This window comes from Python bivittatus, unplaced genomic scaffold (assembly GCF_059951505.1).
Source record: "Python bivittatus isolate LINGU-HERP-01145 unplaced genomic scaffold, Pbiv_v1 ctg000080_np1212, whole genome shotgun sequence".
Classification (NCBI taxonomy): Eukaryota; Metazoa; Chordata; class Lepidosauria; order Squamata; family Pythonidae; genus Python; species Python bivittatus.
Window position 1 is genome coordinate 58557493 of NW_028277035.1, and position 22770 is coordinate 58580262.

A 22770-nucleotide genomic window follows, 5' to 3' on the forward strand; every position below is an offset into this window, starting at 1 on the left:
AGTTGAAAACTGTAACCCCGTGTATGTGTTTATTGTGTATAATGATATTTCCGCACCCTGATTTGCACTGTCAGTTTCTTTGTGATTAGAAATCTAACATAATTAGACCTTCAGAATTTGTGTAGAAACCTGCTCACTTACAGGTTTACTTAGTGCAGATGGGCTTTGCAGTATGTACATGCTGGGGAAAGGGGCCAGAATACTTGCCTAGTATTAGGGGCGAGCCAACAGTATAGCTTTGCTCTTGGTATTCTTGTGGTGGCTCTTTCATGCAATTTATTTCTGTGTGTGATGGCATCTCTAACCTGTCTTGTCTCCAGTTCAAAATCTTTTGCAGAGCTCTGTCTCCAAGGTGTCGTCTGGGAGGTTGGCTTGTTGGAAAAGGCAAATAGTACCCTGTTGGCATTTGCTCATGTAATCAACCACATTGTTACCCACAGTTTTGGGTGGTTCTATGTGTGACAGCACTTTTTCTTGCAAGCAAATCACTGACTGAATTTTGATCCTTCTTCAGTTAGTTTATCCAATTTTCATCATCATCATCATCATCATCATCATCATCATCATCATCATCATCATCATTTTGCTGTACAAAATGGTAAACAATATGGTTGAGTATATCTGTTTCATTTCTGTTTTGTGTTATATAAATAATATTATCTCCCAACCTCTAGTTCCATTTTGGCTCTACTTACTGTATAGGAGTGTCTGTATATACGTGTTTTAGGCAAAATAATAGGACACGTTATGGTCCTTAAAATGTATTGGCAAAGGATTATATCAGATGTCCAAGATCAGTCTGTTACATACCTGCAAGAAAATTATCAAGAGGACTCTTTGAGAGAATAAGAGGGAAGGAGGCACCATAATATAGACTCAATTTGTGCATGGCTTATAATTAAATTCTACACTTTGAACTGTTCTTAGGACTCAGCTGCTGTGTGACATATCAACAATTCCATATACTTCTTAGATCTACTGGATTCAGTGGTTTTCAGGTCAATACAGGGCTGCATAGATTGATCATTCATACACATAGACACACACACAGAGCTATCTGTCTGTCTACCTATTTGTTTTGGATTCCATACTCCTTTAGAACTACCCAGAACTTTGTTCTGGCCTAAACATTATGCAGTGCTCTGCTGGTATTATGTCCCTTGCAGAGATTTCACACTCTTTCTTTATAAAATATAGTGAATTCAATAATTAAATGTAAGATGTAGCCAAGAAAATATATTCCAAACAATACAATATTTATTAAAGCAATAAAACAAATTAAAAAGAACAACCAAAAGCAGCAGGTTTAAATCTCAGAGCTTGTTAATGAATCAAAACATCCCTAGAAGAATCTATTTCACCTAGCCTAAATATTTCTCTAAAACAAGTATTTTATAGGTGAAAAGCTCTTTACAATCTTAAAGCTGATTTTACATGTTTTGTGGATGGAAATTGTAAAAAGTAGTTCTCTTTCATTTGGTAGACTCTTTCAAAGATTGATTTCTTCATTCTTTACTTGCTAATGATTTGGCATAACTTAGTAGCAGTGTCTCTGTGGCCATTTAGGACTTCCCTTTCTAATATTTATTCTTCGGTGCAAATGGTTCATTCCTATTTTTTTCACTTAGCTTGGGCTCACTGACAGCTGTATATGTCATAACATGGTTATCCCATGACAATATGGATGGGTCTCATAGTATCCTTTGCCATCTATAGGAGATTCCCTGTGAGATTAACTGTAGAGATGGAAACTGCCTACTCAACCAAATGACTCACTCTAAACTCATTATCCAAATGATGCTAATGTTGTTGTCTCTATAAGGAGCACTTTCAGTTGCTCACTCCAAATCTGTTAATGTGTGTGAGGCAAATTGTTTAGAACTGTCAAGAAAAATGGTCCAGATCTTAAGAGACCCTGCAGGAAACTTAGGAAGAATTAGGCTGCTGGATAGAGGCCCTGAGGAAAAATAATGACAAGTATTTTCACAAATAAGGACACTTTTATAATGTCCTCTGTTCCTCCAATGCTCACGTGTATAAGACTCTACTGGTTGGACAAATGAATGATCTCAGAATAAATTGCACTTTTCCTCTAAAATTGTAACTTACCACATGGGTTGGCATGATTTTCTATCAGTTGCAAGGTTCTGATTCTCTTTCCGAGGGGAAAGAAACCTTATTCATGTGCAGCATTTCCTTGCTGATGGTCTGCATGGATCATTAAGTGCCAGCTTTGCCCCATAACCTGCTGCTGGCATTTGTAAAATGTGTACTTGCAAATATGCCTTGGGCAGAGATTTTGATCGCTTCTCATTTCAGGACTGTGGCTACACATTTCCAAGGGGAAATACCTAGTATTCACTCTGTTTCTGGACAATGCTTACATTTCAGACATACTTCAGCGCCTTCACAGCTGTGTAGAGAATGTACTCCAAGGGAATCCTTGTCCTCAAATATTGCCTTTGTCTTTCTGAATGCTGCAGAATGATTCAGCTTTAATTTGTCACTCTGTGCCGTTCCAGTAGGCAATAACACTATTCCCTGATTTATATTTAGATTGCTATGTGCTTACATTGGATGTGATCCAGCCAAAGCAAAATACTTTAAAGTTCCACTAATTTTAATCAAAAAAATCAAGCATATAGTTAAATCTCTTGTATTTAAACCAAGGAGTCATAAAAGATGGAGATTGATTCCTGAGCTTGGATTTCAATATTTATCGCTTTGTTCCTATTTATATAAATGTGCGGTGACAGCTTCGGTAAAGATAAAATTGTTGGCTAGATCATGAGAATATTCTACAATGTAGTATTGTTTTTACCTGGTTTTTTCCTAAGTGTTTGGGTCTAGCTGAGTGGAGTCCCCTTTTGGTGGTTTTAAATGATCCCATTTGGTTTTGCCCTTGTATACATTGGGCTTTTTTTTTTTTTATGATGATGATGTATGATTATTTATTTTTTTTCTGTTAATGTTTATTTTTGTACACCACCCAGAATCACATTGTTTGAGTTGAGTGGCCTTACAAATGCTTGAAATAAATAGTTTGCTACATACTAAAACAATAAAACAGTAATAAAATGCATAAAATCACATGAAATAAACTTTTTAAAAATTGAGATCAATCAAAAGCAGGAAGCAGAGGAATAAACCACGGTTAAAACTATGTTAAGAACCACAGCATGTTTTTAAGGATATTGCAAAGTATACTGGATTTAATTTGGAGTTTATTGTTATATTGGGTGTCAAACACATCTGGCGTTAATTTAAAGTAAACTTGGAAGATCTTTCTTAAAAATCAAAGTAATTGTTTTCAAAAAAATGCCATGATGTTAACTTCTTACTAAAGCTTATTAGATTAATTTCTCTTTATGTTCCCCATTGTGATTCCCTGACTCTCATACCATTGGTGAACGGATCTGTGAACCCTGACTGGTCCAGAAGTTCTGATTCAAAAACATTAATAGCTCTTTGTAAGTGTTCAGAGCCTTTAACCATAAGGATTAAAAAGGGTGTTGTGAAAGATGGAGCTCTTACAAGCCTCACCTTTGGTGTCCCAGCATGCTTTGTGTGTTAAGGCCTGAGGTCCACAGGGTAACTGTCACTACATTTGGCTGAACACTCTTCCAGTGACTTGGAGCTCTGTCTGATTAGGGTACTTGATTGGGTAGAGCTTTATAAGGCAGCTGAACTGCTGCAGACTTTAGCACTTTCTGGCTATCAGGAGAAAGGAAGCAGTGGGCCGGGCTTAGATTTGTGTTTCACTCCTCATGGTGCTATTCATGCACCTTAATTTGCTTATGCACAGGCTAAGTAGCCACTGAAAAGTAGTGTAAAACATAGTCTTTCTATTAAAAAGAGTTGGATTGCTATACTGGTAATGCTGCTTTAAAAAAATAAAAATTATCACATGGAAACTGTTTTTATTGTACAACTGTATGAAATCCCTAAAGCTAAGCACAGTAATGTAACCTAATTGATAGCAGTCATTTTGAATTTTCAAAAATATGCTTATAGTTGTTTCAATAATTTTTTCTTTAGAATTGTCCTGATATATGTCCACATGGAACACAGCAAGTTTAGATGAAAGTTAGTTTTTTAATATCATATTCAGTGGCATACACTACCAACTGCAAGTCTTTTTCTGCCTTCACAGTGTGTCTAGACAAGAGTTCTCAAATTATTTATAAGAAGATGTGTGACAGAAAAAGCATTTAAAATAACTGAACATTCTTCCAAGATCTGAAGAATGGAATAATTATGGAAATCTTTGTGTCCCACATTATAGTTTAAAGACAAATTTAGGTGGAAATGTTGCCAATAATGGCTTTCTCTTCACCAGGAGTGACTTTCACAGTTTGTAAGGTAGATGAAATTAACTGTTGAGAAAAGAAAATCTCTGGATAGTTGGTTAAATGAGCTGAGGAATAAAGGAATTGCTAATGATTTGAAACAGGGTCAGGTTGTAAATAAGGTTGAAGGAAGCATACCAGAAGAATAAGCTAGAGTTTTAAAAAGGTTGGTTTTAATTTTGTGGGTTCGGTGAACCAGTTAAGCACTTAAAGACAAATGGTAAGCTTTTTATGCTTTTAATGCATTTGTTCAGAATGTTTCTTTTTAAACACTTGAATACAAGTCACAGTTATCTTGTTTTCACTTATATAGTTGAGTTCCAGGGTTGAGTTTATAAAAATGGAATGGCTTACCTTTTGTACAACAGAATGTGTGGTTATGCTGTGTGTCAGCCCTGTAAGGTAGATCAAATTAAGAAACAGACACTGTGCAGACCTAAAGCCACTTTTATTATAACAGCTATAGTAAAAGTATCTTGCTTCCCTTCCTCCCTCTATTATCTTGGAAAGAGGGCTGTCTGAGGTGTTTTTGTAAAACACTTTTTGGCCTACACTCATGTCTTGTTTATCTGATTGTTGCCTTAGTAGTGGATCTTCCTTCTGTCCTTCAAGGCTGTCCTCTTTATTCACTATGCTGTGCTATTTGAAAATATGCTACTAAGCTAGAAGTGTTTATCACTGAAATATTGGTAGGCATGACAGATATCATGAAATCCAGAAATCTAAAGTCATTGGGAGTCAGGTGGGATATAAATTTAATAAATAAATAATAAATAAATGCTTCAGTGCTATACATGAGCTTCCCGCTCCTTCTTCGTCCCATTCCCTGTATAGTTTGAACCAGGTTTCCATTCCTACTTGTCAAGCAAACTGTAGTGTGCAGAATATCAGAAAATCGGTTCCTTTCTTGCATTGTCTGGCAATATTTGAAATCCCAGAATGCATCTTTACCCCTGAAGCAAAGGAGGAGAATCACAGGATGCTGATTCTAACTCTATACAGATGAGAAAAGGAAGCCATTTAATCAGGTTCACTTAGAGTGAGATGATCTTTCTGTTATCTTTCCTACCTGTAAGCTCTAACTGAGTCTCCCACACTCCCTTTCCAGACAAGGTTCTATTTCCAATGGGATTCGTTTTCAAATGAACAAGTTTGAAATCTCTGTCTTCATTTCAGCTTTCATTCTGGTCTCAGACATGAAAGAGCTCCGAATAGATGATTTATGAACTTTAAATATATTCTTCATAAGTCTGATTTGGAACATTCAATTTTGGGAACGTTAGCCAAGGTGCCTTTCTGATGTAAAAAAAAGATGGTTATACTTTTTTCTCTGATTAGCTATAAGCTTTAGGCAAGGCTGTCATAAGAGTGGTAGAAGGTATGAAATGATAGATCAGCTTCCACTTGCAAAGCTGTATTAATTCCCACTGTGAAGTTGTGGGTGATTATATTATTTTTTTATCTTTAGCAGTCTTTCTCTTTGTTATATTATCTATCTATGAATTAATGCAAGAATTACTGGTGTTTATGATCTTCCTTTCCTATTAAGAAGCTATCAACTCTTTGAGGTAGGCCAGGTCAAGGAATAGATACTGCAAGTTCTAGGAATACTACTTTTGTTGTATGGTTTAGTAACAGAATATTGAAAGCCCATCCAAGTTTCTTTCTGTCCCATCTTATACTAAACAAAATCAAGGTGGGTTATTTTGAGTTTCTTTCTGACACTTTTTTCTATCTTTGGAGTGTGGAATCTATTGTCAAATTCTTCCTTAACAGATCTTTTTTTCCATCCCCCCTTAATGGCTCTTCCCCAAGGTCAGTTCCTTTACAAAAGCTCAGAGAGGCTTTCACAGGATCACTTTTCATTTATCCACACAGACGTAACTCTGTAAGAAAAAATGAGCTAAGAGAAATGACTGGTCCCAAATTCCCCAGCAAGATCTTCTGCTGTATGGAGATTTGAATCTGATTTTCTGGCACTGTAACCACTCACTTTCAGTGGTTGATACTGCAAGAAAAGCATGTTGCTCCCTTTTCTCTTTTCACATATATGTTTTGAGTTAACTTTGTTTTCATATGTTGAAGGCAAGCAGTAGTTTTCATGAATTATAATTATAAATGATAACAAATTATAATGACATACTGCTTTGTACTAAATTGGAAAAGTTCTCAAGCTTAAATAGCCTTGAATCTAAAGTAACTCTTATACTCTTCAGGAACCAGTAGAGATCCTGTTCTTGCTTTGTAAAATCAGCAGCTTAACACCTCATAGAGGTCTGTAAAAGAACATTTTTACTGGGTTCATCCTATTTAGATAATCACAGGATGCTCATAGCTCAAGTGGCAGAAGAAACTTGAAGGTAATGACAAGGAAGATCACCTGACAGTTTCCCACACTGAAAAATCTATTTCTATAAAACATAACAAAACATAATGTTTTCAAATATAAATTTCAACATCAGTTAAAATATTTGGTGAATAAGGATATTGTTTAAATCAAGGAAACTGTATCTGCCCTCAAAACATGCGCTATTGGGGCTAATCATTTTTAAGCCCAGTTAATTTAAATGGAAAATTTTAAGCAAACACTTAATTCTTCCAATAAAATGGAATTTAAAAGATTATAGTTTGGATGAATGATATATGTTTGTTGTTGAGCTTATTTCCCCTAATTTAATTATCTGAATCTATTAAAGAATCAAGTGCAATCTTTATGACTTACATTTCCCTTTTTCTTTCAAGAGGAAGAGAATAATGTTCATGATGTCGTTTAACTAAACAGCAGGTGTAATCATTTTCTCTTGTTTGACCTTTTCTTGCATCATCAGGATGAAGAGAAATGCATTCTTTTAGAGTAAGGGCATTTATATTTAAATTGAATCTTAATGTGTTTACTTGTGTGTGAGAGGGAGAGGGAGAGAGGGTAACTAAGAAAGACCATTGCATTTCCTAATACCACATTATCACATATTTTTAGCTAGAAAAGACATTATAGACACGCACTGACCTTGTGAGTATGACCTGATCTTGTATAGTTTTATATCTGAATATAGGAAATGAAATACTCTTTGAGCCTGATCTACATGGTCTATATATAGTGTCATGTACGAGGCTTATCTCTCATTTTCTTCCAACAGAGACAGCATTCCTTCTGAAGCTCTAGCATGCCTATACCCCAGGAATCTAGCTTTATATTTCTAGCAGGGTGGCCTCTCCAGGGATAGTTATTTTACTTTGATCTGAAGTCCAGATTGTCTGATAGTTCCTTTTGGCTGCAAACCCTTCTCAGTCCCTGAAGCTCATCCCCCATATAGAACTGCGTTCTCTGCAAGGAGAAAGCGACAGTAGAAGATCTGGATATGTCTTTTATTCATGGAAAAAGAAGTGGACTTATTCGGTGATCTGTGAGAAATCTCTGGGGATGGGGCTTTGGGGGAAGATTTCTATTTAGGCCTTAGTGGTCCAGACTGGGCACCTTAAACTGAAGTTTTCATAGGAGAAGAGTTAACACCCAAATGTTTCATATCAGAGTAATATAGACAGGATGAAGAAGTGAAAATACAAAGAGTATTTGAATCATACTTTTGGAAAGTAAGAAAAATATAAAATTGACCACTGTCTAATAACTGTTTTCATTCTCATATGACCACTGTAAGATGCAAGGTAACTTTGCTTTACCTTTAAAAGGAATCCATGGAGACAACTGGGCCGAGTAAGGTGGTAGATGCTTCACCCTGAAAAACTCCAAGTGAGGAACCTGCTCCAGTAATCTTGGGACTCTATTGAAAACTCTTATTAAAGATTTGACAGAACAGACATCCTTTAGTATTTTGGTTTATGCCCTGAGTTACAACATAATACAGAAATGGATTTAGTAGGTGTTTTCAGAATACAGCCAAGAAGAAGCATTGCAAACCATTTTGTTGTATTCCATTAAGAAAATTTGACAGTGGGGAAAAAAAGCTGTTATATACTTCTTTACTTATTTATTATAATAATTTCTGTTCCAGTAAGATAATTTTAAAAGTGACTGTTTATGTAACCCCCCCCCCCCAAAAACCACCAATTTCTTTTCTCCAAGCATTTGGACATCCAGAGGGGATGGTAGGTGGTAATTTCTCATAGAGAATGAGAGCATGAGAGATAATTGCTATGCTCAAACCATATTTTGCTAAATAAACTGAAAAAAAGGGTGATTTTTATGTTACATTACACTCAAACAAAATAATATTTTGTATGGTCAGTGACAGGTACAAAATAGATCAGAGCATGTTTGTTAAAATTTGTTTTAAAAGTTTGGCAAAAGTGCAGGTGCAAATATAAAAACAGATCATCTCCAGAATCCTCAGTCCCAAAGCTGAAACCCCGAAGTACCTCTTCAGTTCAACTCTAAATTGAAACTGCTCCAATAAGCTCTTTCCCTTTTGGCATAGTCCTTATCTGATAAGCTGGGGGACAAATACATCATTGTTTATAACCCATTGTGTCTCTTTGGATCTGAAAGCCTCAAGAAGGTTCAAGTTCAGATTCAGTCTGTTACACAGGAATCCTACTTTTTCCAAATATTTCCTGACTTTTTTCATATCAGGTCAGTTCAGTGTTGGATTTGGAATGCAGCTGAATTAGAGGTACAACATTAGCGAACATCATTCTCCACAAAAACTCAACTAACTATAGTGTTAATAATGAAAATAGAAAATCTTATGTAGTGTGTTTTGAAGCTTTTTGAAAAAGATTGATAAATTGAGTACAATTTTTAATTAATGTTCTTCTCCAAAACTACTAATAGTAACCTAGTTTACTGGAGTAAACTAGTTTACTGCAGTAACCTAGTTTACTGGAGAAGCATTTTTTTTTTATCTGCACTCAGTCGTTACCGACTCTGCAGTGACTGCTTGGATGAGTCCTTGCAGTTTTCAAGGCAAGTGTTTCGGAAGTGGTTTGCCATTGCCTCCTTCCTAGAGCAGAGCCCAGCTGGCGAGCGCAGGAGGCGGGGTTTCCGTTGCTTCGCGCCCTTTTCGGGCAAGCACGGTTGCACTACCCGGCAACTGCTCCCGACTCCTTTTGCAAGGCGCCGCCAGTATTTTTCCTCCCACTGGAGTGAGAGTACCCATTTATCTACTCACGTGAGTTTTCGAACTGTTGGGTTGACAGGAACTGGGGAGGAAACAGGAGCTCACCCTGTTAACGTGAAGGCTGGACTCGAACCGCTGAAGCGTCGACCATTTCTGGCCGGCAACTTTCAGCGTCATTAAGCCGCTGCGCCACCATGTCCCCTTCGGAGAAGCATAATTATACTAAATTCATTATTCCTATATATATTGTCTTTCTTACAGTCTGACAATGTCTTAATTAAGGGTAAACTTCAAGGGTGAGGTAACTTTTAAACCTGTATGTATCTCAAGTAACTGGGAATTATTAGTGAAGTTGCACTAACGTCAGGATAAGTTGTCTGGATCTTGTGAGGCAGTCTATGTAAATGAGTTGGACTTGATTTAGTCAGTCAGTTTATTACGGTCTTAGACTAGTATAAGACTTGATTTAAAAATGTAAGGGCTTGAATGTTTTCCTGCAGGCCTGACAGGATCACCCAATTAGGTCATGCCATATTTTGATTTAAAATATTTTGGCTGAAAATCATGTGTAATATTTCTGGGCCACTGCAGTCTTCATCTGGAACAACTGAAATAAAATAATACCACCGTAAATCGTGGCAGATGCATACCAGATGTTGCCAATAGCATGTCGCCGGTCTCTGGGTGCCAGTATGTTTCTCTGGAAACATAACAGTTTGACTTCCTGATAAGGACTTAATATTGAAGTGGTTTGAGGACAGATTGGGCTGAAACAGGACCTGCAGGATCTTATCTTGCTGAGGATGTTTTCCTATGCAAAAAGGCTGCAATTACCAAAATGGGAAAAATAAAGGGTTTAACTTGATTTCATGGGGCTTGCAGAATTACAGAGGCAAGGGAGGGGAGAGATTACTTTATACACTATGGAGCTGTTTTTTACATCAGAAATGCATTTTTCTGAGATTGACCAAAGGAATTTTTATGGACAATTATGGGTATTATATATTATATAATTCTTTTTGAAGTGAAGATCAAGGGAGCAGATTTCAAAACAGCCAGGCAAATTACAGATCTGAAATAGGAAGTAAATCATTATGGTGGAAGGGGGATTGGTAGAGACTACTAAATGGACATTTGTTGCCCTTTTATAGTAAATTGAAAGTGAACAACTTTTTTTCTAGGAATGAGCTACTGTACTGCTACTTGGAAAAGCATTCCAAAATACTTAGGCTGCTTTAAATAGATGAGTTGTAGCTGGAGAGTCTAATGTGTCATCCATTTTCAGTGCTGTTGGTTGTTGGCCAGGCTCTGTTGTTTAGAACTCTTTGTTTTTCACTTAAGTTGTAATTGGAATGTGATTCCTCCCAGCTTCTGCTTATTAACTAAACTTAAACTTTGTCCAAGTGTTCCTTGTTCCCTTTCTTTTCCATCCTTTTTATTGACTGGCTGGGATTGAAGTTAATTGTCCTGATTTATTCAGATTATGAGTCTAGTTCTGAGGCCGATGATTTCTATTTGGGACATAAAACAAAGGAATGCAGTCATGCAGCTCTTCTCTTCCCAAGAGAAAACGTGAGAACTCTTTGTTGGGTTAGTTTTGAAACTATATGTACCAAAACTCCTACCTGCAGTTCTTTCTTCTGTAGGTGAGAGTTTAGGGAGAGGATCCTTGAAACTAGGCCAGTGCATGGGGGTAAAAAAGTTGACGCTGGAGAATCTTTTACAAACTCTTAATATCCCATATCACAGAGGGGCTAAGTGTTGGCTCTTATAATCAGTCTATGATTTAAAAATATATAAATGCCAACTGATTTTCAAAAGAAAAAGCTTTAAAAAATATCATGCCCTGTTATTAAAATAACATGGAACTTTCTTTTGAAGGAGAATTTTTCTGTACAAATTCTGATTCATGAGGTGTTATATCATATGCACACATACGCACACAGACACATAATGTGTCGTCAAGTCAATGTCAACTTTTTATCTTTATCTTTAATTTTAGTCTCATTTTTCTCTATGCTTATTGACTTTTGTTACTAGAACTTGCAGAATAATTGCTTTCACAGTTCCAATAGAAGAGAATATATGTAGCTCAAGGATGAACTGTGGAGTCCTTGGTGCTCTCTGAGCTTGGTTGTTTGCTTGCAGACGTTTCATTACCTGACTAGGTAACATCTATATATAGTAGCTTGCCTTGCCAGTATTGGTTGGGGGTGGTGGTTTTCTCCTTGGTAGTTCCTTGATTAGGGTATTGTTTTCTGCTTGATTGTTTGTCTGGTGTTAATCCCTGCTTATCTGGGTGTTGGTTTCTGGACAGGATGTGTTCTGATCTTTTTGTTCTTAGTTTTTTAATTGTCTTTTTTGAATGATGTGTAAATGTGGTTTATCTCTATGTGTCTGTTGATGGCTGATTTGATTTTTGCTGCAGGGGTAAATTAAAAATGATTTGGGTTTTGTATTATTAAGTTTGTTTTTTTTAAAAGTTAATCATTATGTGTGGTGGAGATTCTAAAATGTGGCTGACCTTTTACTTGCCATACATAAGGAAAATGAAGAGGGATCTTGGAGAATTGCAACTTGAAATTCATGCTTTCCAGTTGCTCCTTTGAGATCATTGTGTGTGTGACAGTTTATCTTAATAATATTCTGTTTATCTCTGAAATATGTCTTTTGTATTTGGAGAAACTGCTAAATAACTTTTTCATTGGGAACCAGAACAGAAGTTATGCTATGGTACCCAAATATTTCATATGTCTTGCCCCAATAAAGTCCTTATTAAAAATACCACACTGAATGAATTTGGACATCACCACCCATATCCTAATTATATTATATCCTAATTATACTTCATTAGATTTCTTTGGAAAGAGCTTTCCATGTTGTTGTTGTTGTTGTTGTTAATTTGGTAAAAATTTATGGAGAAAACAAATGGAGAATGCCTTTGGGAAAAGGAAGAGAGATGATAATGCTTGATCAAGGTTTGGATTTTAAGAATAACCTGAAGTACTCCCTTTATTTTTCATGCTGTTATTAGCTGACCATTGCTAATATAATATATCCTTTGCATGACTCTTTCAGATCTGCACAATCCACCCCGCCCCCCGCTCCCAACTATACATTTTCTGTTAAAGGTCCTGCTCTGCATCTCATCTCATTCTGACCTTGTTTAAGTGATATTCCCAGCATGAAAATGGTCTAAGGGAAAATAATGTTTCTATTAGCTCTTGAAGGCTGATAAATGCCATTTTTTTCCTTTTCATTGGAAACAATGCAGCAGCCATTGACAGGATATCAGTAAATCAGTAAATCCTTGATAGACCAGTTTTCCAGGAATTATCCTTAAAAAAGAAAAAATCTGGAGAACTCGGATGCCAGATGGGTAAATGCCATATTTGCTATGCTTCACTACCTTTATCTTCTTTTATGGATCCCACAGGTAAAAACATGATCATGCCTTTGAAATTCATTAAAAGCAGTGGGATTTGTTTGGGTTGAATTTAATCCCTTGATTTTAAAATTGGGAATTATCTTAATGAAACAGGAGCTAATTATTTATCCCAAGGTTAACTGGCTCCTTTTGATCATTGATGGAAACCCAATTATGTCTCAGTTAGTTGTTCTCAAGTCCTTTTAAGTAGTAATTTTAACAGCCTATAACACATGTGCAAATATTTCTATGAGCACTAGAGTAAAATACATTTGAATTTCAAAGAGTTTACTTTAAGGAAAGCTTATCAGCTGAGCTCGTTTAATTTCATTTTTGTTTTCATTGAGTAGAAATAAATTGCTAAACCATTAACCTGAATATAAATGAGTTAGAATTAACATATTTAAATGGATGTCTTTATTTTTATATTTCAGGAGATCAGAATTATTTCCAAAATTCTAAATTAGTTTGCCTTATGGTCCTAACTTTTAAAGTAACACTATTAATTTACTGGAATATTGGAGCATATTTTGAAGCCAGGAAGTCAAATAGGGGGCTGAAGGAGAGGAAGAATGAGCAAAACTCACCCTTCTGATATTGATTCCTAGTGAATTGATTTCTGATGAATCAAAAAGACTCACAAGACCATTCTACTTAGAGAAGGCAAAGTCTGCATCTGACCTATGAGAGTTTTGAGGTGATGCATGTTCTTTTCACCTAATGTCAGGATATCCTCTGAAGAAACAGGATATAACAGCTGTGCTTTAACTAAAGAGGCCTGGGGTTGCTTGTAACTTTGATGTGAGTAATGTGAGCATGTTGAGAATATAAGCAGTGCCCTGCTAGCCCATCTAGCCCAACAGTCTGTCCTCACAGTGGCCAACCAACTGCACAAGGAAGCCCACTAGTACCCCAGCAGATGGCCTTCCGAGACAGTCACACGGCCATTGAGGCTAATAGCCATTGATCCCCATCACTTCCATGAATTGGACCAACCTTTTTTTGAAGCCAAACACTTTGCGCTTGTGACTCTGACCTCCAGATTAGAAAGATGTAGGAGAAATATTGTAGTAAAAGATGAAAGCTAGGACATAAAAGTGGATTAGCTAGCTAATATCCTAGAAGATAGGAATGACATTAAAAATAACTTTGGGGAGTTAGAGAACAGAGGTAAAAATAATAATGAAATTTATCAAAACAAAGGTAATATTCTTTATTTAGGAAACAAAAATCAAATGTATAGGTGCAGGATGGGAGGGTACTCAGTAATAATACTGGTGAAACATCTTAGAAGAATACATGATTTTATAGTGAACAAGTCAGCTGTGTGATGTGGGTTCAAAAAAAGGCGAATGCAATTTTAGGGTGCATCAACAGCAGTACAATTTCCAAATCATGGGAGGGAATATTTCCATTCTGTTCTGATCATTGAGGTCTCATCCCAAGTATTGTGCCTAAAACTGTTCAGGCTAATTGGAAGAGCTTTAAATAATGTATTTTTGGTACCTGAAAAATGAGGATACCTTTTGGTTTTAATCAAAATGTACTGAGTAGGGCTTGTAAACTGTTTTCAGTATGAAGAATTATGGCTTTTTACACTGACATTTTTCTTTTTAGTATAGCTTCAACCAGGTATTATCTCTGCCATATCTGGTGACACTGCCTTACAGTCAGCATAATCAACCAGTTGACTCTACAGGTAGTCCCTGGGTTATGAATGCCTGGTTTACAGATGACCCATAGTTAAGAATAGAGCCTACTGTAGCAAAATTTGAGTTAAATACACAATGATTCAAGTTAAATACACAATGGTTCGAGTTAATTACACAATACGACTTATACAGTATTATACAATAATAATGTTCTGGCTTACACATTCGACTTAAGGACAGACCTTGGGAACAAAACTCAATTTCTTGCTCAGACTACCTGAATTAAATGAATCACTGATAAACTTTTCAAGACGTTGTTTTTACTCATCTTAATGCATGGGGTAGCCTATGTATATAGAGAAATAGGTAGAGTTCTAGATTTGCTCTTTATGGTCTACAATGGAATCAAAATAAATGCTAAAGCTATCAGAAACACAGGCAGAATAGGTATATATTATGTTTACTTGACTGTTACAGCATGCATTTGTGATTATGCTTGTTTATAAATACCTAATCTGAAATGGGTAGTAAAGTAGCAGCATCAGAAAAAAATCCAATTAAACACTAAGGCAAATAAATAAGTCATCAGACTGCTTTAAATTGGCTATAGGACTTGCTCATTCTAATAGCCAGGCTAAGTGAATGCAAATTTTGCAATTTAAAAGCATGCTGCAAGTGCTTCTGGTCAACCTTCTGTGCAAAATCTGAATGGCATCAGTGAAACCACAGACATGTGGGCTGGTGAATAATGATTTCTGCCCTGCTTGGCTGAATATAATAATCTCTGCCATTATAAAACCAAATCAAACATGAGCAATTTAGAATTTTCATTTACTCTGAGAAATATAACTTGGAGAAGGCATTAGAATTCCTTTTGGGAGTATAGCTTTGGAAAAGGAGGAATTTTGGAGCTTCTACTTCTACATTTGTATAATATAACATTCAAATCTGCCCTCATGGCAAATTGAACCAGAAGAATAAATGCCCACCCATCCTTTCCTATATATTTTTATTGTGCTGGCCAGTTGCTTTCAGTGCCCACTGGCCTATTTTTGTGGAAGATGACACTACTGATACTGCTTTCAGTACCTTACTTGGTAGTGTTTCTGAGCTGAATTATAAACTTGAATGAACTGTTTTTAATCTGGGGAAAACATTTTTCTCAGGTTGACTTCACATTAGTTGCTTAGAGAATTTGCATTTACCAAAAAAAAAACCAAAACCCAACCCCACAAACAATTGATGCTCCTTCAGTGCAATATGACATCAAGGAATGAGCATGAATGTTAACAAAATTAGCCAGCTGACCCTTGTGGAAGAAGAAGTGCTGGTGCATCATAGAGTGACCCCATTTGTAAGAACCCCACCATTTAGTTTGGGGGAAGGACAATGAGTGCTGCAGAAACCTAATGAGGTAGTTTTGAATGTGTGCTGGATTCAAGTGCTAAGGATGCATCCGTAAATCCATAAATCGACATCTTCCACTAAGGTGGCCAGTAATCATGGTGTAGTTTAGGATAAGCTGTTTGTTGTAACAATATTTCAGTGCAAATTGAATATATTCAGCTAGCTATTCTGGGCTTTGATTTGGGTCAGAGATATATTAAATTGTTGGTATTAGTGTTGAATATATTATGCTTACAAAAGTAATTAAAACCTAGAAATGTAAAGATTCAACAGACATGCAGAAAATAAGAGGAAGCTAGATCCCCTTCATGAAGTCATTATTTTGGAATAAAAAAATTAATCCAACGTGATGAATTTCCTCTTTTTAAGCCCTTGGAAATATACAGATGTTAAATTTTAGCCACAGGAGGGCTCACAGAATCCAATAATATCACAAGTAGAGAAGTATGAATTTTTTTGAAAACAAAAGAAAATTGTTCTGTTTAATGGTGCTTCTAGTTAAGAATCTTGACAAAAATGCCTTTAAAACAATAATATCTATAAATAATAGTAAATATCGCATATAGAAAAATCTGTATGAATGCACATTAGTATTGCGGTGAACAAGAGAAGAATGTGTAGCCTTTTTACTTGTACCTCTGGTGGCCTCCTGAGGTACAGGACTTCCTGTAGGATTTGATTAAAATGAAAGAAAAACAGGTATTGGGCTTGTGGATTTTTTAACGGCCTCCATAGTTTTCCTTCCATAATTCAAATACTGCAGGAAGGAGCAAGCTGATGTGTAGGTTCAATGCACAAGAGGTAGAGCTCATGCCACAAAGCATCCCGTCCACTTCATCATTCTTTACAAACTCAAAAGAAGCCCAGGTGATCTTGCAAGACAATGCCCAAGTCATCTTGCCAGATTCTGCCCAAGTGTCATCTAACTCTGAATGAATATAATTTCATCCATAAAAAATCCACAGCCACCAAAAGAATTACTGTCTGCTCATACTCTAGCATTACATTGACTGCCAGGGGGCAGTACATGACTGGTTTTCTCCTATTTGGGACTCTTCAGATATATGTGTTTGTTTTTTTTTATCCGCACTCAATTGTGACCGATTCTGCGGCGACTGCCTGGACGAGTCCCTGCAGTTTTCAAGGCAAGGTGTTTCGGAAGTGGTTTGCCATTGCCTCCTTCCTAGAGCAGAGCCCAGCTGGTGAGTGCAGGAGGCGGGGTTTCCGTTGCTTCGTGCCTTTTTCGGGCGTGCACGGCTTCTGCGTTACTGGCAACTGCTCCCGTCTTCCATGCAAGTGCCGCCAGCATTTTCTTCCCACCGGGGTGAGAGGACCCATTTATCTACTCACGTACGTTTTCGAGCTGCTGGGTTGGCAGGAGCTGGGGAGGAAGCAGGAGCTCGCTCTGCTGTGCAGAGCTGGGCTCGAACCGCTGAAGTGCCGAACATTTCTGGCCAGCCACTTCCAGCGTCATTAAGCCGCTGCGCCACTACGTCCCCTTCAGATATATGTAGCCAGATGTTATTCTATGGGATTCAAACTCTCTTCTGGGAATTGAACTTGTGAGCCATTGCATTGTAGAGCATTGCATTATAGATGACTGTGTACAGTGGATTAGCTTTAGGAGCTATCCATGGAAGTCATGTAAAACCTTGGGCATGGGAGCATGACATAATGTAACCTCTCTCTCTCTCTCTCTCTCTCTCTCTCTCAACTTAAGGGAAGATGGACTGTATATACCAGTGTTGTCCAAACTTGGCCACTTTAAGATGAATGGACTTCAACTCCCAGAATTCCCCAGCTAGCCATGCTGGCTGGGGAATTCTGGGAATTGAAGTCCACTCATCTTAAAGTGGCCAAGTTTGGACAACACTGGTATATACCATACCATTCTGATAGATCCTACTGTTGAACTTTTACTGGACCTGCTCAGTATGAGACTATAAGCTGCTTCTTCTGTAAAACCTAGTAGCTTCAAGGCTGGTCATTTGTGGGAAGAGAAAGGGGAAAATTCCTCTCCTGAGATCCAGCCTGAGACTCTCTTGGCTTCAAAGGATAGCGATTACAGTGTGGGTTAGAAACAAACACCTCATAATATATTTTTCTGTTTCTTGAACAAGCAGCTACTTATTCAAACCATTTCCACATTGTTTTCAAAGCTCCTCACTATCCCTGCCCTGTCTTTCCATAATCTTTCTGTTTAGTCCCCTGACTGCCCCATCAACGCTCAGTGTTCCATGCAAAAGGCTATGTTTAGCAAGGTTGATGATCTCACGGGAAAGGTGACTCTGATTTGAGGACTGATTGCAATCTAATATTTGTTTCTCCAACAAGATATTTTAAACACGCAAACAGAAAAAAAGGATATTCTTTAAAAAAAAAGTTTTTCCTTTTTTCAGTGCTGCTGAAAAGCCACGCTGGAGCTTCACAGGAATTTTGAGCCAGTACAGAGCAGGCTGGAACCTTTCCTTCTGCATCTAGTGAGTCCTGAACTTGCCTGGAGTTTGGGGCCTTGCTTTAGACTTAAGCACAGTGTTCTGTTTTATGGCCTAAGGTTATCAACAAAATAGGTGCTCTCTGAGTTAGTTAGGTGAAACAAAATCCACGCTCTTACAGACACAAGAAGAGAGCTGTTTCTAAAGTCAAGGATTACGAATTGGGAAAACTAAACAAACTTGAACCATCAAGCCTGAAGGATTACACAGTTAGATATCCAAAGTAGTTTGCGGTTGAGAGAAGGGGGTATTAAGGGTTCATGGCAAGGCAGGATTTTGAATAATGGGGCTGCCTTTGGAGGTAGCCTTCGTTAGTCCGGAAGCCTAGTTGAAATTCATGACATGTTTGGGAGGGAACTTGCTGATGGTTCAGGCTATAATTTGTTTCAAATTGCATCTAGATTTCTCCTATGAGCCATAGGATAAAACATCAAATGAGTAAATATTGTTCTTCCATTTTTTAACATGTAAAATGCAGCTTTTACTTGAGTTTGCTTTTATCTTTTGCATGTATCCAATCTGGTAGAAAACGTATTAAGAGCTTATAAAATCTGTTAAGTAAATTTCAAATGAAAATTGGGTGCCTGGATAATTCTAAATGGATGTGATGGCTAATACATCTTTCATAATTGCAGTGTCCAGGAGGACAGCCTACCTGCAAAATTCATCTAGATTTTTAGGTAAAAGTATAACAGGAAGGGAGACCAACTGGGAGTTTGAAAAGCAACTACTTGGTATAGAGATCATAAATGTACACAAATATCATAATATTATCACTTAGTACATTACAGTGATTATAATTGGTTTATTAATGAAATCAGGTTTAGTAATTTAACCTCTCTTTGTTTTCAGGGATAGAATAGCAGTAGCTGATCTGTGTTGTTTAGATTGCCTAACAGTAAAGACAGACTAGTTTGTCTTGTAGGATTTCCTTCCTAGATAAAGGAAAAATTTATCAGTACAAGCTTAGTTCTTTCAATTAAATTGGTGCAGTACTATTTTCTTAAACCCTTCACTGAACATTGTAGGGCTGTGGACAATATTAGTATTACCAGAACAGCAGGGAATCATTCTCGTGAAGCATGAGGTGAGGCCCCAGACACAAGATTGTTGGGAGGCAGATGGAAAGCAGGTTTAATCTCCAGAAAGGAAATTGGCTTTTGTGATCAAATTCTAGGTGACGTGGCCCAAAACAGCTACAGAGGATTGCTATCGGGCTTTTATCAGCTAGTTGAAAGTCTTATTCTAAGATTTATTTAATGACTGCTGTGGTTGGAGTTCACCAGCAGCTACACAACTGTAATATTTAAAAATCAGTGCAACATAATGTTATGCTATGTTAGTTATACTTTATTCTGTATTGGTCATACCCCAATACCTTTGCTGTAGTGTCCAGTTCTAAATATTAACAAATATTTGAGGAAGTGGAACAGGTTCAGAGAAAGGCAACAAGATCAAGGGGCTAGAAAGAAAAGAAAATTCTGTAAAGAGAGATGGAAGGAATTGAGAATGTGACACTTTGAGATGAGGGGGAGATACTTATTCTGTATTCTTCAACTATCTGAAAGGTAACCGGTGTCAGTCATTCCAGTGTTCAGGACACAACTTTGAGAAGGTTAAGTTGTTCTAAGTGGATCCTTTCAACTCTAGATTCTGTGATCCTAACAAAAGACATGGATCAAACTGGGTGCCAGAAATTAATATTAAGTTCATTATAATAAATTCATGAGATTTTAAATAATAACAGGTACTTCCCTGGTATCTTTTCAAAGTATATCAAAGTATTGTTGCATGTTTATGGTGACTGTATGCTTTTTAATGTTTATTTTTTAATAAGTCATCCAGAACGGTTTGGAAGTAAGCAGCGTGTCTATCTATAACATAAAATAAACAAATATCTAATGTAATATATTTATTTTTGATGTAATCTTAATAATTGCAAAGGCAGGTGTTTGTACTTTTGGCTAAAAGGTTTTGGAAAGGTTGAACTGGAGTCTTTACTGATAAAATCTAGTTCAATCTTAGACAATATGAGAATAACATAAAGTTTTTTGTGTTCTGCAGCAGGCATATGGAATATTTTTTCAGTCTTTCCCAGTCTGAGACAACACAGTATAATCTGTTTAATTAAGTGGATTTTTCCACTCTTGGAATCTAAGCAGCATTTAATTGCAAGGGTACTCATTTTAATTAGATTAATTTTCATGCCCTAATTTTAGGCTGTAGCTGAGTGACAAGGATTTTAACATCTGATGCACAAAGAAGGTCTATAAGGCCTCAAATGATGTACGATTTTCTTTTGTAAGCAAGTCTCACTTTATTTGATGCTATTTCTGGATAACTGTGCATTGAATTGTTATCTTAAAACACAGTCCCAACTTTTAAAAAAAGTGACAGTTGGTTAGTATGAGGCGCAAGTCACTTCTGATGGGTGATATATTTATTGGCAGAACGTAGAGATTTGGTTATAGAACAGGTAAGAAAAAGAAACAGAAAATGGTGGGGCTCATAAGACATGCTTCCCTGATTTACACAATTAACCCAGTTTTCTGGGTTCGTGTAACAGAGTGAACCATAAATTAAACCATATGAACTGGGTTTGCCCAAGACGGTAGATTAAAATACGTTTGTGATTCAATGTGTTGTATGAATCCAAGAAAGGATAATTTAGGCCAGCATGAGAGTAGGCCAGACACTGAATCCAGTGGGAATTTTAAAAGCAATTCTTTCCTATATTTCTAGCCTATAGTGAATTTGGATTCAGTACAGATTTACCCAATTTACTGTTAGCTCAGCCAGTCTTGGTCAGTCTCAAAAAACTAAGCAGAATTGAATCTGGTTAGTTCTCAGATAAATACCAGTGCTGTAGGCTAGACTGGGAAGTTCAAAAACCACATCTTGGGGAAGAAGGGAATGGAAATTACTTCTGCATTATTGCCAAGCAAAACACATGGACATATCCATGAAGTCACTGGGAGCAATTACTCAATGGAGACTTTATGTCAATTCCTTCAGTCCTTTGCCAGGCTAGAACTGAGTTGTTAAACTGTGGCCACTTAGAAAGGCAAGTTCGTGAACACCCTGCATCCCCCCCCCCACCTGTTGCTTTTCCCAGAAACTATAACTGCTCCTTGAGCTCCCCAAGTTCAAGTAGCAGTTTGACCATTTGGTATCAGAGTTTTTATAACAAATATTCTGATTCACAGTTGTTCCCATTTTCTTTTGAAATAATGACCATATCTAGTCCCCAAAGATTTTCTATTCTTATTTTTACCTGAGGGCATTTAAAGTGATGGTGAGGAACCTACATGCTGCTCATTGCATACCTGAAATGCAGTGTAATAGAATCAGAGAGTGAACATGTTTGGCACAAAAAATATAAAAAGTGGTATAGAATAAAATTGATCCATCAAAGCAATTATCTTTCTGTTTTCTTCAGCAGACAATGTAGGGTTGAGAAATAAGTGGAAAGTGTGATTGTAATGGTATATACAAAATGTTCTGCGTATTTAATAACATTGTGATGGACTTGGTCAAATCTGTTGTTTTTTAATGATATAAGGTTTTTCATTATTGGATGTGTGATGAAACCAGGATTTGTCTGGACAGAAATAGTATTTCTTCCATGTTTATTTTGAGAATAAATAAACATTCCTTAAAATCTCACTCTCAGCACCTCAGAATTGATAAACATAAAACTCCTAGATTATGATTCGATTTTATATTTATGTTCTTGCCTCTTTTCCCTGTTATTTTCTTAGATATGGGCAGTTACGGTTATTAAGGAGATCCAAAGTTTATTTAACAATAAAGTTGCATGAACAGTTTATATAGAATATAGTAACAATATTCCTCAGTGCTTCTGATTGGCTTGAGTAACCAGAAAGCCTCTTTTAATTTTCTATACATCAGTGGTATCCTTTTCCTTTTCTTTTCCCTCTTTTTAGTCTGTCCAACTGTCCACAGTCTCTCTTGTTTCTTACCCTTCTCTCTTAATTTTTCTGAGCTTTCTGATTGCTTCTCCTATCTAGAAGTGTCTGGTTAGGCCTTTAGTTGTGTGCTGAGTGCTGAAATTCCCTTTGATCACATCATTATATCTTGATATCATTAGCTTACTTGAGTTTTACAGAGAATGCCAGTAATGCCATTCCCAAATGTTACCTTCAGATATTCTTCAGCAGTCCACTTACTTGTTCTTTGACAATTTTTATTTCAGTGTCATTGAAGTGCAACTGATTTACCTGATTGAGAATTAACACACTCTCTGGAAGACTTGGTGTGGTTGCTTTAAAAGTCTTCCCTGGTTGACTGCATGTCCATAAAGAAGAAATGTTTCCACAGGTTTCATAAGTGAAATAGGACATT

The 22770-nt window shown here is 36.8% G+C and overlaps 1 protein-coding gene across 5 annotated transcripts in view; it reads left to right on the plus strand.

Moving 5' to 3' along the window:
* Positions 1–22770, plus strand: part of CACNA2D3 (calcium voltage-gated channel auxiliary subunit alpha2delta 3) — a 577343-nt gene that overhangs the window by 168243 nt on the left and 386330 nt on the right. The window lies entirely within an intron of this gene.